The following is a 15,779-nucleotide window of genomic DNA, read 5'->3' as shown; positions in this document are numbered from 1 at the left end:
CATAAGAAACTAACAGGGTGTTTTTGGATTGTGGGCAATCAATTATTAAGACACATAAAAGACTGGTGCTCTTTTATTTTTTAAGGGTCAAGAAATAAACAAAGATGACTCTATTGCTTTCGATTAGAAACGAGCTCGAAAGGACAAGTTCTCAGATGATCATTTAAGTTTAATGAGTAAAAAATATCAAATGACTACTCTGGATGATCTAGGTAAATAGGATTACTAGGGAATTGTGAACTGTAGAATACCTCCTGGTGAATCGAGAAGTACGAGCAGGAAAACTCCCCGAATGTTGTGTTCAGTGTATCACGTTTGCAAGGTAGCCGACTCAGCTTCCTAAGGATAAAAGGATTGCAGCCTAGAGGGGTCTCCCATTATATACTCGATGGTACAGGGAGCATAAATCCATACTAGCGCTGTCTAATGCTGAAGCTAATGACAACTGCTAGGTTTAAAGACGCCGGAACACATCTCTAGCCTAGACCTTCTAGATATGATCGTTAATGTCAAATGTGCCTTAGGTTAATTGAATTCATTTTAAAGTTGATCTTGAGTTATGTTTCAATTTTCAGGTCTTAGCGATGCGACTCAAAAAACCTTAAATGCAACTAAATGAGACAAGACCCTTTCAATTCGATGAAATGCCTACACTAGATAGGGTAGAAACTACTCAATCAAATGCAAGCAATAAAGCAATTGAAAATGAAATGATCTTTCACTACCTTACTTTAAAAAAAAACTAACTAATGAAAAGTGCATTCCAATTCCTAATTTCTTGACAACCATTTATCTATTGGTCCTTTCAAAAGCAAAAGAGTTCTCTTCCTTTTCAAATGTTGATGCAATTCTAGCCTTTTAATGATGCAAGTTATCGTAGCACAATGATGCAACAAGCTAGCATTTCATACTTTTTCATGAAACAACGAAACAAAATTTTCGCATATAATCTTTCAGTGAAAAATTTCTCGAGACAATAAGCTCTTCAAGTAGATGAACACATGACAAGCAACGTAATCCATGCCAAAAAAAAATTGTTTAGACAAGCAAACGAAAACTTTTCAAACTTGTGTAAAAGAGGTCAAAGTCATAAAAGGACCAAAAACAAAATGCAAGGAGTAAGTACACCTACAATTCGACTCACTGAGCTTACAAACTACTGAATGGACAACAAACTAAATGCCCTAGTGTGGCTGACAACTTAATGACTCAATCGATCAAGCAGAAAGATGATAAGTCAACAAGCAAACAAAACCAAATGAAAAGTAGCTTTCTAATCAGGGAGAAAATGGTCCAAAAGGCTTACGGGGTCAAAACCACAAGAGAAGAATACACTGGCCAAGATTGGGGTCATGCCCTAATATTCACTTATAGGCATCGATGTGATTGCCTAACTGATAAAAAGTGCCAAAGGTTGGTCGATGCAATTGTTTCTCAACGACTCGCGCTGATCGATGCGACTATCAATGAATTAAGCGCGCTGATCGAGGGAGCTAAGGAAAAAATAAAAAAATTTAGAAACAGGGACCAGATATGCTACTATGAATTTTAGACTCAGGCTAGTAAGCAGGAGAAAAGAAACAGAACCAAAGGGAAAAATTGGAACTAGAAAAGTTCTCACGAAATCATGAAATCCAAGACAAACAAAAGGATTGGGATCCCCAGTGGAGTCGCCAATTTGTGGTGAAGTAAAATTATAAGTGCGGACACAAACAAATTCCTCTAGCCCAATAATGGGTCTAGCCACAACAGATACATTCTATGGAAGATTTCCTTAGGTTAGAACCAATCAAGAGGGCCTACCTCTTGGTACGCTTATCTCGTTTGATGATGTCCTTGCTTGCTCGCTCTAGCTATCTCTTGCTTCCTTCTTCAAGCACCTGAAACAAGTAAACAATAGCAGACAACAAACGTGATAATAGAAAAATTGTAATTCAACCTACTTAACAAGTCAAGAAACATTAAGCCATGAATACGTAAGATGAAAAATCATGTAGGAAATCAATCGATAGTTGCATATATTAATATCAAAGAGAGATTACAACCATTTGTCTTGATGTTGCAGTCCTCCTCTGACAAGACTAGGTTCCCACACACTTCTGCTAGCATTCCATGATGGCCACAATCCACAATAGTTTTAAGGCTCTTCCCTTTAGGCTTCACTCCAAACCAAATCGCACTTCTCCCTCACACAACTAGATAGCTACAACTTAGAATAGCTTGTTGTTTACTCCAAACCAAAATAGCACTAGCACACCAACATTAACACTCCAACATTAACACTAGCTTGTGCTTGGGAAGAAGGGAGGTTTATATAGGATGAATGGATGGGAGATGGATCCTCTTCTCATGGGAGAAGGGCTTATCCCTTGAGGTAGTTCCATCATTATAGGGGAAAGGAGCCCAAACTGACATCCTCGACCCCATCCGGCCAAACCATTTACCAGACTTCCATTACGAAGCTTCTAGAGCTGGAAGCTTCGGCTCCTAATTTAAAAAACTTTCCATAATAGGACCGATGCGATTGGAACACAACTTAGTCACTCTGGTCGGCGCTAGGGATAGTGCTAATCTCTGCACATCGGCGCGAGGGAGACAAAGGTCATTAGCACCGGTCTTGTAAACTGGGCAAAACAAAAGTTTCAGGGGAAATGGTGCAAAAGGGAATTGATATGCTCATGAAGAGGGACATAATGGGAGTTTCTTCATGAAGGAAAAGCATGTGGGGTTCACTGTAGAGGTCCTCTAGAATCGAGGAACTGGGAGTACAAGGATAGTGATAAAATTCTGTGTAACAGTCGGGTTCCAGCTTGAGGCAAACAGGGGCATGCAATTTCGACATGGTGAAAAACTAGAAGACAGGACGCATGCACTTGTTTGAAAATATTGGGTTAATATTTTGCAACAGATTCGCACGACAAGGGAGGGCTTATTATAGAAAGTTATCAGAAAGCATGGGATTTTTGAGCATGTTAGAATCATGGCGATCGCGCGTGGAGCAAGAGTTATAACGCACTGGGTTACGACCACGTTTTTCCGCAAGGGTGACCATAGCCAAAAAATCATACAAATGTTAAAAATTAAAGTGTTAATTACCCTTTACCTCAAGTGTTGTGTCACCGATTGTATTTTACCATTCTTACCTTCCAACGGTCTAGTCCTTTGGATGATGCGTGCTTGTCCTTGAGATGATAACCCACTTAATAGTTAAATCAGATATATGACCTCATAATTGATGACCTTGACTAGTAATTAAAATCTATCAATACTTTAAATAATTTAAGTTAATTCTTTGTCTATGGTTTTTATTTTTCAGAAAATCAGGCTGTCGCTGAAGGAAGTGGAACTGTGACCGCTGAGCCTTCTGTAGGAAATGGAACTGTGACTGCTGAGCCTTCTACAGGAAATCGAACCATGACTCGTGGAACTTATGTAGGAAATCAGACCATGACTTGCAGAGCTTCTGCAGGAAATCAGACCATGACTTGCAGAGCTTCTGTAGGAAATCGAACCATCAATTAACACTTCTCCCTCATTTGTGTACAATTCACTACACAAGAATAAAGGTGCTGATGTCAAATGTGAAATGAGCTCATTAGATTACCAGCCATTTAGGTCAGTTGTTAACTAATGTGAGGCCCATTACCTTTAATGAGAGTGAGGACCAAGGTACCATGATGCATCCTATCGGGTGTGAATTAATGAGTTCTTGTTGAACCCCCTGTAGGATCCAGTAGTCAAGGAGCCATAGTGATTCCCCATTGCTGGTGGTGAGGTAGGCCATCATTAGGGCATACAAGCTTCAACACATAATAAGACTCTGATCTTACACCCAGATAACTTGCTCATGTCAATGGGCCAAGATTGTTGGAAGGAGGGTCTTAAGAAATCCTACACCAGTCCAACACGAGAAATTCAGGATTAACTGAAAACAAAATTTATTGAGAGGATCCTAAAGGTCCTACTGACCTATAGTTTTAACGAGCCCAAGGTAGGCCATTCTCGCCAGATTTTAATTTTAGAGAGTCTGAAACACTTGGAAAAGAAGACTCTGAGGTGGCTCCTTTTCTGTAACTAGTCCATTGGGTCCCGGAAAAATGAATAAAGATATACCCAATAGAGATTCCTCTCATGTTTTACCAAGCACGAGGAGGAACAAAGTGAGCTCATTGTGTCAAGAGGAAATCAAGAAGAGATAGTGGAAGGAATGACTCCTCTCACCATCTCCATCTCTCTTTTCTTCACAATCTCTTCCCCAAATTCCTCCTTGGATTTGGGTTTTTGATATAACTTGCATCTATGCCCATTCACCAAGAAGGTAACATTCCCATTATCAATGGTTTTAACCTGAACAGATCCATTATCAAAATAAATCTCAATTTCATAGGGGCCCAACCAATGTGTGTTAAATTTTCATTTAAAGTTCTTAAATTTTGAATCATACGGCAATTCCCAGTCTCCCTCTTTGAACTGCTTCTTTTTAATGTATCTGTGGTGCCATTTAGCCCTTTGTTGCTGGATCAAGTCAATTTGTTGAAAAGCATCTTGCCTAATCTCCAACACATTGAGCTGTAGGATTCTCTGCTGTTGAGCTTCATCAAGGTCCATACCCAAATCTATTGCCATCTTAAAAGTCCTAACCTGAAATTCAATGGGCAATAAAACTTGCTTTCCATACACGAATTCATACGGAGAAAATCCAGTGGTATTTCTCCATGTTATCATGTAGGCCCACAATGCTTGAGGAAGTTAGTCAGACCAATCCTTCTGATCCAGATTTAAACAGGAACACAACAAATTACAGATATAACAATAAATATAGAGATGCAACAGAAATAATATTTCATTTCATTAATGTAAAATACTGAAATATGCTTACAAACATAAATGGAAAGAAACCAGCTAGGGCAATGGTAGCTTATCTCTGATAAGATATGTGGTGGCTACATGCCTCTGAAATGTGTTACAATGAGGCTCAAAGGCCTAATTATTGTTGAATAAACAATGGAAAACCCTAAACATCCAAAAACCTAACCCTAGGAGATGAAATGCCAAACTGTAGACCCTATTTGGGTAAATTAGTACATCAATTTCCCAGGGTCGTAACTTTTGCAAATGATCTCCGTTTGACATGCACCATAGCTCATTAGAAATATCTATCTGAGAACTACAACTTTGGGAAGAGAAAAATAGGTCCATGGACCCATGTTGCTCCCATATTTCCCAAAAAATGTCATTTTGGGCCTCAAAACGAATCTGGAAGTTCAGGACCCGAAAAACTGCTAAAAATAGTAAATTGTGCTACAATTAAGGAAACTGAAAAACTGAAAGAGACAGTTGTGGGGGTCCAAGTGGGATAGGTGGGTGGCCACCAAGATCCACCTGGATCATTCCTCCCCTGTTAGGAAGCAATGGTCCCCATTGCGTTGAAATCCTCCATTTGCTAAACTTGGTCCCTGGTGAATTGTTATGCAATATCTGATGTGTCCAACAATGGTGGGAAGCATGGTAGAGGGTAGTCCACATTGAACACTCAGTTTAAGTGAAGGAATGGGGAATTTTGTGCTCCAAAGCATTGTTCCCCACAACCTTGGTACTGGTGTAAGGACCATGTCACTTCTTGTACTTGTCATTTTTGAAAATGGAGCAGTGATATTTTGACCCATTGGGTAGAGGTGCTCTAGGAGTCAGATTGAATGAATGCTTGACCTAATAGTGCAATGGTGTCCCTGTGGGTGAGGAGAAGATGTTCCTGCCTACTTTCATGACCATATCCATCTGTTACTGCTGTTGCGTGGAGGAACCCTTCGCAATGGTCATGGATGTGGCGACGATCTTCCCCTTACTTTGGGAGTGAACCAGATAGAAAATGAATTTCCTAGTCTAGGAGATGATCCTGCTGCATTTCGTAGCAGTGATCAAAGAGGTGGCGGTAGGTGGGGGTACCTCTGGTATCCTGTATAATGAATTACCCAAAGAAATAATAACAGCGTGAGGCCTTGACTCATACACAACATGTCGCCTCCACAAGTATGGCTGGCCTAATAGTACATCACAAACATCCGGAGGTGCAACATCACACAATACCTCATATGTGAAGGGCTTGATGTTGTAGGGAAGGTGGCACTGTTGGCAGACTCGGAGATCTCGTCTTTGGTGAAGCCACCCGATACTGTACGGCTGCAGTTGTGGTGTAGTCGGTAGGCCCAACTGCTTCACTACCTCTGTTGAAATGAGGTTCTTTTGGCTACCGCTGTCGACAATGAACTGCAGCGGCGAACCATTCACCCACATCTATGAGTGGAAAAGGTGCTCTCCCTCCTCTGGATCTTTGGGCTCATTCTTCTAGACCTTGGTGGTGGCAACGGTGGCATTGGGCTCCGCATCAATGATCTGCTTCCCTTTGCCATTCCCCTTGTCAGGTTCTGACTTAGGGTCGGAACATGGATATAATTCTAAAGCCTTCAACTCGGCCACCAACGACTGCTTGGTCTGACACTCACTTGTGTTGTGAGTGGGGCTCTTATGGAACTCACACCACTTTCGTGTGTCCTTCTTCGACTTTGTGGTGTTGTTATTTTCTTGTGGCTTTGACAGGTTGTCTTGGGTTGCCTCATCTTGGCTTTGTCCTTCGTTCTGTGGTTTAGCTTTCCCTTGCTTTGTATTTATAAATCCAAAGTCTCTCTTCTTCTGTTTAAACTTTTGCTCGATCTTGACAGTGTATCCATACACCATGTCGAGCGAGGAGATGTTCAGGGACTCCATATCATCCTGGATGTATCTGTGTAGGCAGATGAAATATTTGAGTACCAAATGCATCTCAAAATCCTTGATACCCAGCTGTGTGTGAAAGGTATGAAAAATGTTTGTGAACTCCAACACATCTTGGTCCCTTCCCTGCCGTAGCATGGTCCACTTTATGTATTTGTCCTCATAGCTTTTGACAGGGTAGTACTGCTCCTTGATGGCATCCTAGAATGAATTCCAAGTGGGTGCAGCTAAAAACAATGAGGCCATATTTTCATCCTTCTATTCGTAGTAGGTTTCCCACCAGTCCTTGACATGGGGGGTTGCTTTGAGAAGAGCGAAAATAATATTTTCTCGACTAGAAAAATCATGAATAGAAAAATACCCTTGTAGCAGATTTAACAATTTATCTACGACATATGCATCTATCTGATACTTGAATATGGGGATTTCAAAATTAACTTGTACCTTAAAGGGTGTGGCATTTCCAAAGTAGCTGTTGGAAGCCAATGCATCACCTCTGGGTAGCCGTTGAAGGATCTGCGCAAAGTTGTCCATCATAGCGTTCCTTTGTCTCTCGAGGGCTTCTTCGAGCAATATTTTGATAGGATCTCATGCCCCCTCGTCTTTCTTTTCATCCGCCATGGGAGGCCATCGGGGTTTTTGAGGTTGGTCTTGCAAAGGTTCGACCAGTTCAACCCCTAACTCCTTATATCCCGACCTTGTTGGGGACATGCAAAGAAAGACAGGGAAAGAGTAGACTGCTTTGATGCCACTGATCTGGATTTAAAAAAGAACACAATAAATTATAGATATAACCATAAATACAAAGATGCAGCAGAAATAATACTTCATTTCATTAATTTAAAATACTGAAATATGCTTATAAACAGAAGTGGAAATAAACTAGCTAGGACGATGGTAACTTATCTCTGAGAAGAGATGTGGCGGCTACATGCCTCTAAACTGTGTTACAATGAGGCTCGAAGGCCTATTTATTGTTGAGAAACAACGGAAAACCCTAAACATCCAAAAACTTAACCGTAGGAGATGAAATGCCAAACTGTGGGCCCCATTTGGGTAAATTGGTACATCAATTTCTCGAGGTTGTAACTTTGGCATACAATCTCCATTTGACACGTACCATAGCTCGTTAGAAATATCTATCCGAGAACTACAACTTCGGGAGGAGAAAGATCTACCCAAGTTTCCAAAAAACGTCATTTAGTGCTTCAAAATAGCTCCAAAAGTTCAGGACCCGAAAAACTGCTAAAAATAGTAAATTGTGCTACAATTAAGGAAGCTAAAAAACTGAAAGAGACAATTGTGGGGGTCCAAGTGGGATAGGTGGGTGGCCACCAACATTCACCTAGATCACCTTTTTATGTAATTGCACTGTCTTGGTAAGGATTGTCTGCAACACCTTATTTGTTGATTCCACTTGCCCATTGGCTTGTGGATGATAAGGGGTGGAATTCCGATGAGTAATCTGATATTTCTGCATAGTTCCTTGCATAAGATTTGACACAAATTGAGAACTTTCATCAATTACTATTTCCCTAGGTACCCCAAATCTTACAAAAATATCAGAAAAAAGAAAATCTACCACTACTTTCTTTGTTTCTCTAGGTAGTGCTCTTGGCTCCACCCACTTCGTAACATAATCATTACAAACTAAAATATACTTCTTACCTTTGGACATAGGGTTGATGGGACCTACAAAATCAAGAGCTCATCTCTCAAAAGGTTTTATAAGAACCTATGGCTACAAAGGCATCTCGTCTGATTGTACATGCTGCCCCATTCTCTGGCATCTATCACACTTCCGGACATATTCTCTTGCATCTTTGAAAAGACTTGGCCAATAGTAACTTGAGCAAAGGATCTTGTAAGCCACCCGCTTGTTTGTAAATTTCCCTCCACACGGTTCATCGTGACAGGCTCTCAAAATGTCATAGATCTCATCTTCCCTGACACACCTACGGATAATCAAATCAGGTCCAGTGAAAAAAAGATCTCCCCTAATCCAAGAGTAATCAACACTTTTCCTAATAATTCTTTTTTTGTTGATTAGATGAAAAGTAAGGAGGCAACTTTCCTGTAGCAAGGTAATTGGCCATGTATACAAACCAAGGTGTTTTAAAAAAAATAGAAAACGAATTTTCATCAGGAAAGCTATCATTAATAGAGACATCCTCACCTGCATGGTTGATTCTAGATAAGAAATCAGCGACCTAATTTTATTTTCTAGGCCTATCTAATATCATGATGTCAAATTCCTGCATCAACAAAAGCCACCTAGTAATCTTGCCATTAGTAATTGGTTTATTCATGAGATATCGAATGGTAGAGTGATCGGTGTGTATAAAAAATTCATAGCCCATAATGTAATGTCTAAATTTAGTGATAGTGTAAATCACAACAATAAATTCTTTTTCAGTTACTGTGTAATTCAGTTTTGCAAGAGTTAGATTTTTATTAACAAAATAAATAACATGGGTTACATGATCCTCCTTTTGTCCCAGTACTTCTCCTATGGCTGAATTAGAGGCATCAGTGGAGATATGAACAGGCAATTTCAAATCTGGGCCTCTCAAGACCGGTGCTGAAGAATTCTTTTCCTTGAGTGTATCAAATGCAGCTTGACACTCATCATCCCATTTAAATTCAACTTCTTTAGTCAATAATTTAAATAATGGAGAGGCTATCTTTGTAAAATTCTCAACAAACCTTCTATAGTAGCCTGCATGTCCAAGGAAACTTTGGACTCCCTTCTGATTGGTTGGTGGGGGCAGCTTTGCAATGACTTCAATCTTTGCCAGATCAACTTTAATTCCTGCAGCAGAAACATGATGACCCAAAAGAATACCTTCATTCATAATCATAAAATATTTTTCATTACTTAATGAGAGATTAGTTTATCTACATCTCTACAAAAATTTAGCAAGATTATGTAAATCTTCTTCAAATGTATCACCCATGATTGTAAAGTCATCCATATAAACCTCTACACAATCATGCAAAAGATCATAGAAAATACCAAGAATCGCCCACTGGAATGTGGCTAGTGTGTTGCATAGACCAAATGGTAATACCCTATATGCATAAGTGGCCCAGGGATTTGTGAATGTAGTCTTTTCCTGGTCTTCTGGAGCTATCCTAATCTGAATGTACCCGCTGTACCCATCTAGGAAGGAAAAATATGTTTTTCCTACCAAAGTGTCCAACACTTGGTCTATAAAAGGCAAGGGAAAGTGATATTTCAAGGTAGCCTTGTTTAGTTCCCTGTAATCCACACACACTTGCCATTTACCATTCTTCTTGGGGACAATAACCAACAGAGATACCCACTGGCTATCCGAGATAGGATAGATGAACCCTACATTCAACAATTTCTGCAAGTCATCTTTCACAATTTCCCTTAAAGCAGGGTTCATCCTCCTTTGTGGTTGTCTCACAGGCCTGGCGTTTTCTTCTATATAAATATGATGAATGCATGTGTCTGGGTGAATGCCTCTCATATATGTGTATTCCCAAGAAAAAGCGTCTGAATTTTTTTTCAATTCTTGAATTAACTGTTTTTCCTATTCAAGGTTTAAGGCAAAATTAATATTCAAAGGTTTTTCAGGAAAAAATTTGACTACCTTACTCCCCCATTCAGTCATGAAATATCCAGAAATGCAGATAATACAGCTGAATGTAGTTTAGCTGTTGTACTATGCTCATGAAAAACCTGCAGATTAGTAATGAAATCTAAATTATGAATAGATTGCCCTTCTTCTTGCTGCAAAAAATCAAGATTATAAATACAACAATTTATCAATTTTTCTTCTGAATTTTCTTTAAGGCTCATGGCTTGGGCAATTGTCAAAATTGGCTGGGTACACTCTGAATCATGCTCTTCTTCTTCAACCTGATGTGCATTTTTTTTTATCTTAAGAGAGGTTGAGAAGGGGGATACAAATTAATGTTCTTTGTATCAACCCCGTGAGTGATGGTCATGTTTCTAGACCTACACTCTATATAATCATCTGTTGTGGCTAACCACGGTCTCCCCAAGATCAAAGGATTCCCTCCTAAGTTTGTTTTGGGTTGAAGAACATAAAAATATGCAGGGTACTTCCAACAATCCAATGAGATGACAATGTCTTATAATACCCCCTCTAGCTTTACCTTAGACCTGTTGGCTAGCTCTAACATGGTAGGAGTAGGCAATAAGTCAAAGGTTCTTATTATAGATAAGGTCTCCATAGTCATCACATTAATGGCTGCACCCAAATCAATTAAAGTGTTTTTTATAGGTTATCCATTGATAAAGGTGGTAACCACAGGGATTTCAGGGTCTACATATTTTTCAGTAACAAATCCGGTAGACATTAAACTTGCAAGCTTTCCACCTACTTGAATTGTAGAGAGTTCTCTCTTTTGCCTTCCAGGTCTCTTGGTACATAGCTCCCTTATTGTTTTGGCATAGATCAGGATATCTTTAATTTCTTGCAGTAACGGGATCTTAATGCATACATTTCTCAGTTCAGACACAAGATCAAACTCGGGCTGTTTTAGTTTCATTTCCAACCTCTCTAGAAAAGGAGGCTGGATCGTATGGGATGAGGAAGGTTCTTGTGGCCTTGAAGTAGGTTGTTCTCATGGTTTAGGTGTGGTTTCAACTTCAGGAATTTCTAGAGTATCTTCCTCTACAATCTCTTCAATTCTTCTGGGCTAAGTCACCACTTTTCTAGACCTAAGCTGGATTTCTTGCAACGACACAGGAAATTCCTATAACACAGGAACATAAATTTCCTGCAGCAACTGTGGTGCAATACAGTAGGTAGGAAAAGTGGGATAAGTGACCAATCCAATGTTGTGAGTGGATTGAATGGTTTTATTATTGGGGTTAGACACTGGCTGGGCAAGAAGTTGCATAGGACGAGGTTGATTTGGTGGGGTAGGCAACTGAAGTTGTTGTTGTTGAGGTTGAATCATTTGTTGTTGTGTGGGCTGCAGTGGATAAAAGTTTTGAGAAGGAAAATTCTGAGTGGTAGGGTAAGAAAAGTTCCCCTGCCAAGGCTATTGTGGAGGCCAAGGCTATCAGGGCATTGGAATATTCCACATCTGATTTTGAGTATAAGGAACTTGATAATGCGACTGAGCCATACCTGCAACACGTGGTTGCCATGGTCTTTGAGGTGCCATTGCATAGAGTGCATTGACAACTCCTTGATTTGCTAGATATGCTGCTTTAATTTCAAGAAGTGAAGGACATTGATCAATGGAATGCTCTGCTTCACAGATTCAACATACCTCTATACTATCTGCAGGACATTCCCTCAAGGCATGCTTCTTCCTGCATTTCGAACAAAACACTGCTAGGGATTTCTCCAGTTCCTCCTATTTTTCTTGTTTCTTCTTAGCTTGCAAAACATCCAATTGAGAAGATAATGTGCTAAGAATATCAATTTTAAAATTTTCAAATAAATTACCCATTTCAGCTCTGGTTACTCCAGCTCTAGCAACTGACTTGACAAGCCTGGAATAAGTATCTCTTGTTCCTCCTCCAACTTTAGAATTTCCTCTTGAATATCAGTGATATCTCACATACTTCATCGTAGCCCAACTTTGATATGTCACCTCCTCCCATTAAGTTAAAAATCTCTAGAGATTCTAGTCTAATTTCTCTGAGCAAAATTGTTCTTTTAGTATCCTTGCTCAGTTGATTCATTTTGGATATCTGTAGATTATACTGATATCTCTCCACCAAGTCCTCAAGACTCTCCCCCTCCTTCTGAGTCATGCCAAAATTTTCTTCTCTAAGGTCCCTAGTCTTGCAATAATCTTGATTGTTCTTTAAGAATACCTTTTTAATTTCCTCCCAAGTTGTAATGGAGTTTGAAGCCAACTCCATAAACCTCCTGAGAGTTGCATCTTTCAATGTTGCAAGAAACAACTTTAGCTTCTGAGCATTGGAAGAATAGTCATATCTACTACATAACACATCGAACTTGAACAAAAAGGTATCAAGATCTTCACTGGGAACCCCACGAAAGTTACGTGAGGCTAAAGGAGGAATATTCTTCATCTGAGTAGCTCCACCAGCCTCCCTGATAGGGATTTCGAATGTGACCAGTTCTTCTTCCTTCTCATCGTATCCATCTGTGTGACCAGTCCCCTCTTCATGAGCCATTTTGAACCAAAATGAAGTGGGACCTTTGTAAACTACAGATTTTGCAGAATCAATGGTTTGAAATTCTGGTTATTGAATGGGAATTCCAAGGAATTCCTTTTCATGCTGACCACTGAGTAAAGATGTTTTTTTCCTTGTGAGAGGAAATCCAAAATGGGAATCAACATAATACTTTCCTGCAGAAGCTGCTACTGTAGAAGCAGGAATATGTTTTGGATCTTTTTAGGACCACAGACCTCCTGTCTGGACTCTTCTTCCCTTGCTACCTTATATCTTGTAGACTTCCTTTTCCTTGCCAGTGTATTAGTAAAGGAAGTGGTCCTCACACCACCACAAAAGAAATTATTAGATGTTGGACCCTATCATCTACTCTGCAAAAATAAAAAATAAAAAATTACTTACCAATCAATCATGACACGACTTTGGCGAATTTCTAACCTCCTCAGGTGCATAGGCTTTGCCCTTCGTCTTACCACTTTGACTCCCCCAGTCTTGAAAATTCTAATCAATGAATGCAATACAAAAACACTTCAATATTATCCCTTAGCACCTCCCTAGCAACGACACCAAAATTTTTAGTCAAATTATAGCCTTATAATTTGATTAACATAAATCATCAACCTAGGGTACGTAAGCTTATGAGATGCTGCACAAAATATATGCAAGCTTAACACTGTGACTGTTGATTAATCTAACTAGTCAATCATCCAAAACTAATGACTCTTTATTGCATTAATAATTTAGTACCAAAGGATATAGAGTGGATCAAACATCCCTCTATAACTCTTTAGTATTGCTGATGATGATTAGGAAAAGATACAAAAATCACACTTACAACAAACTTAGAAATTCACTCAACATTATAAATCAAATCTTAACTAAATGAATTCCACACAATTACATGAAACTAGTTCATTCAGTCATTTGCTACTGATATATTAGAAAGAGTACATTAGCTGTAAGAACAGATTATTATTACATAATAGAAATAAAATGCATAAACACTAAACTACGAGAGTTGTGAGCAAAGGGGGCCCGTCCTTACTCACAACCCCTTCAAATTAGAAGAGATTGCTCAATGAAATAGAGAGAGCATATAATATTGTATAATCTAAAAAGATACAGTCGAGTACAATCTAATATACATTATCAACTGAAACCAACCGAAAAACCCCTTATCATGTAAACTAGAACATAATTTATACAATTACAAAGCCCATATATGGCTCGAAGTCAGGAAGACTACTAATCTAAGCCCTCGACTAACAGTCCTATTACAAAATATCAAATTTAGCCATACTGGGTCTAATCCATGACTCAAAGTATGGATTAGACAAAATTCATTACATGGTTGTAGCTTTCCTCCAAATGGCCAACGAGAGAAGGCTTATGAATCTGGGCGATATCGTTGGTAGATCTGAAATGACCAATAGGAAAAAATCCATATGTGCTAGATTCCCCATGAAACCCATGTTCTGTTTGACTTAGAAATTCGTGGAACATAGCTAACCACCGATTTTGCTGCAGGAAATCTAGGCGGTTACAGGAAATCTGCGGCTGCAGGAATTCCAGAGCATTTGCAGGAAATAGGATCGCACAAACTGTCTACGGGAAATGAGGACTTGTTTTTGAATCAAAACAAATCTGCACAAGAACTCTAGATTTGTTGGCATGATAATTAAATAAAGAATAGCTAGCTATAAGGAATGCTTAAGGCTAAGTTAAAATATGCCTTTTCATGTTAATTTTCATACCTTCAACATATTACACCCTTTTGGCAAAAACCTAAGGATTATAACCGAAATAGGCATAATAGGGGTTAAAGTTAGTTCAAAATGGGATGAATCGAAGCACACTTCTTACGAGAGAGGTTTACGGCACGAATCGAATCGAAGCACACTTATTCCCCTGCTCCCAAACCAGTGGTTTCTTGATCACGACCAGCTAAAGCTATAGTTCCATTAAAGAGCGTTTCCACGAGGTAGGACCTCCTCAGGGAATATAAGGTTTTCATGAGGCTGATCTTGAGCCGCCATCCAAGCACGAATACCTTCGTTCAGGAGAATATTTTTTGTGTAGAAAGTCTCAGATTCAGGATCTTCTGCTGCACGGATCTCCTAGGTAAAGTCTAGAAAAGGGTGTCAAAATCGGGCAAAACCAAGCCCCAACAATAACCAGTAGTATCATATAAAACTTAGTAACTGATTAATCGATTAGTTTATAATCATTTAGGTTTAATCCCTATTTATCCTGTAATTATTTAGAATGTTATTCATCTAAACATAAATAAATTTAATAACTAATTAATTGATATGCACTTATATCCTAGTTTATCCCATAAGACTTTATTTAATAATATTAATATAAATTACAAATTTATATAGTTCTAAATTAAAAAGAAGAGGTTACATATTTTTAGAAAAATAAACCGGGTTTACAAATTAACTAATTTTACCAACTAATTAATTATCTAATTAATTAACGACTACTTTTAAACTTAACAATAATTTGTTTTCCTTTAATAATATAAGTCTTTATATAATGTTTTCAATTTTGAAGTAAAATAGAGGATAATAAGGTATTTAGTTCTGGGAAATATAAGCAGAGAATTTTAGTTACTTCTAAATAATAGATTAAAAAAACTAACTATTTAAATAAATTATTTAACTAATTAACTATTTTTTCCTATCTCTTGGCCCAGTCAAATGTAGTTGTTGCTAGTCAATTGTAGTCATTCCCTTTGTCAAAAGTAGTTGTCTCTTTTTAGCCGTTGAAGGGTTGGTCTCTCTATTAAAATTGTTGCCATGATCTAGTTCTTCATGTTGTCTTGACGATGGACCACACTTGATGG

This window comes from Pinus tabuliformis, chromosome 8 (genome assembly GCF_031772625.1).
Source record: "Pinus tabuliformis cultivar Carrire ecotype Pingquan chromosome 8, CPIR1, whole genome shotgun sequence".
NCBI lineage: Eukaryota > Viridiplantae > Streptophyta > Pinopsida > Pinales > Pinaceae > Pinus > Pinus tabuliformis.
This window is presented reverse-complemented; position numbering follows the sequence as displayed.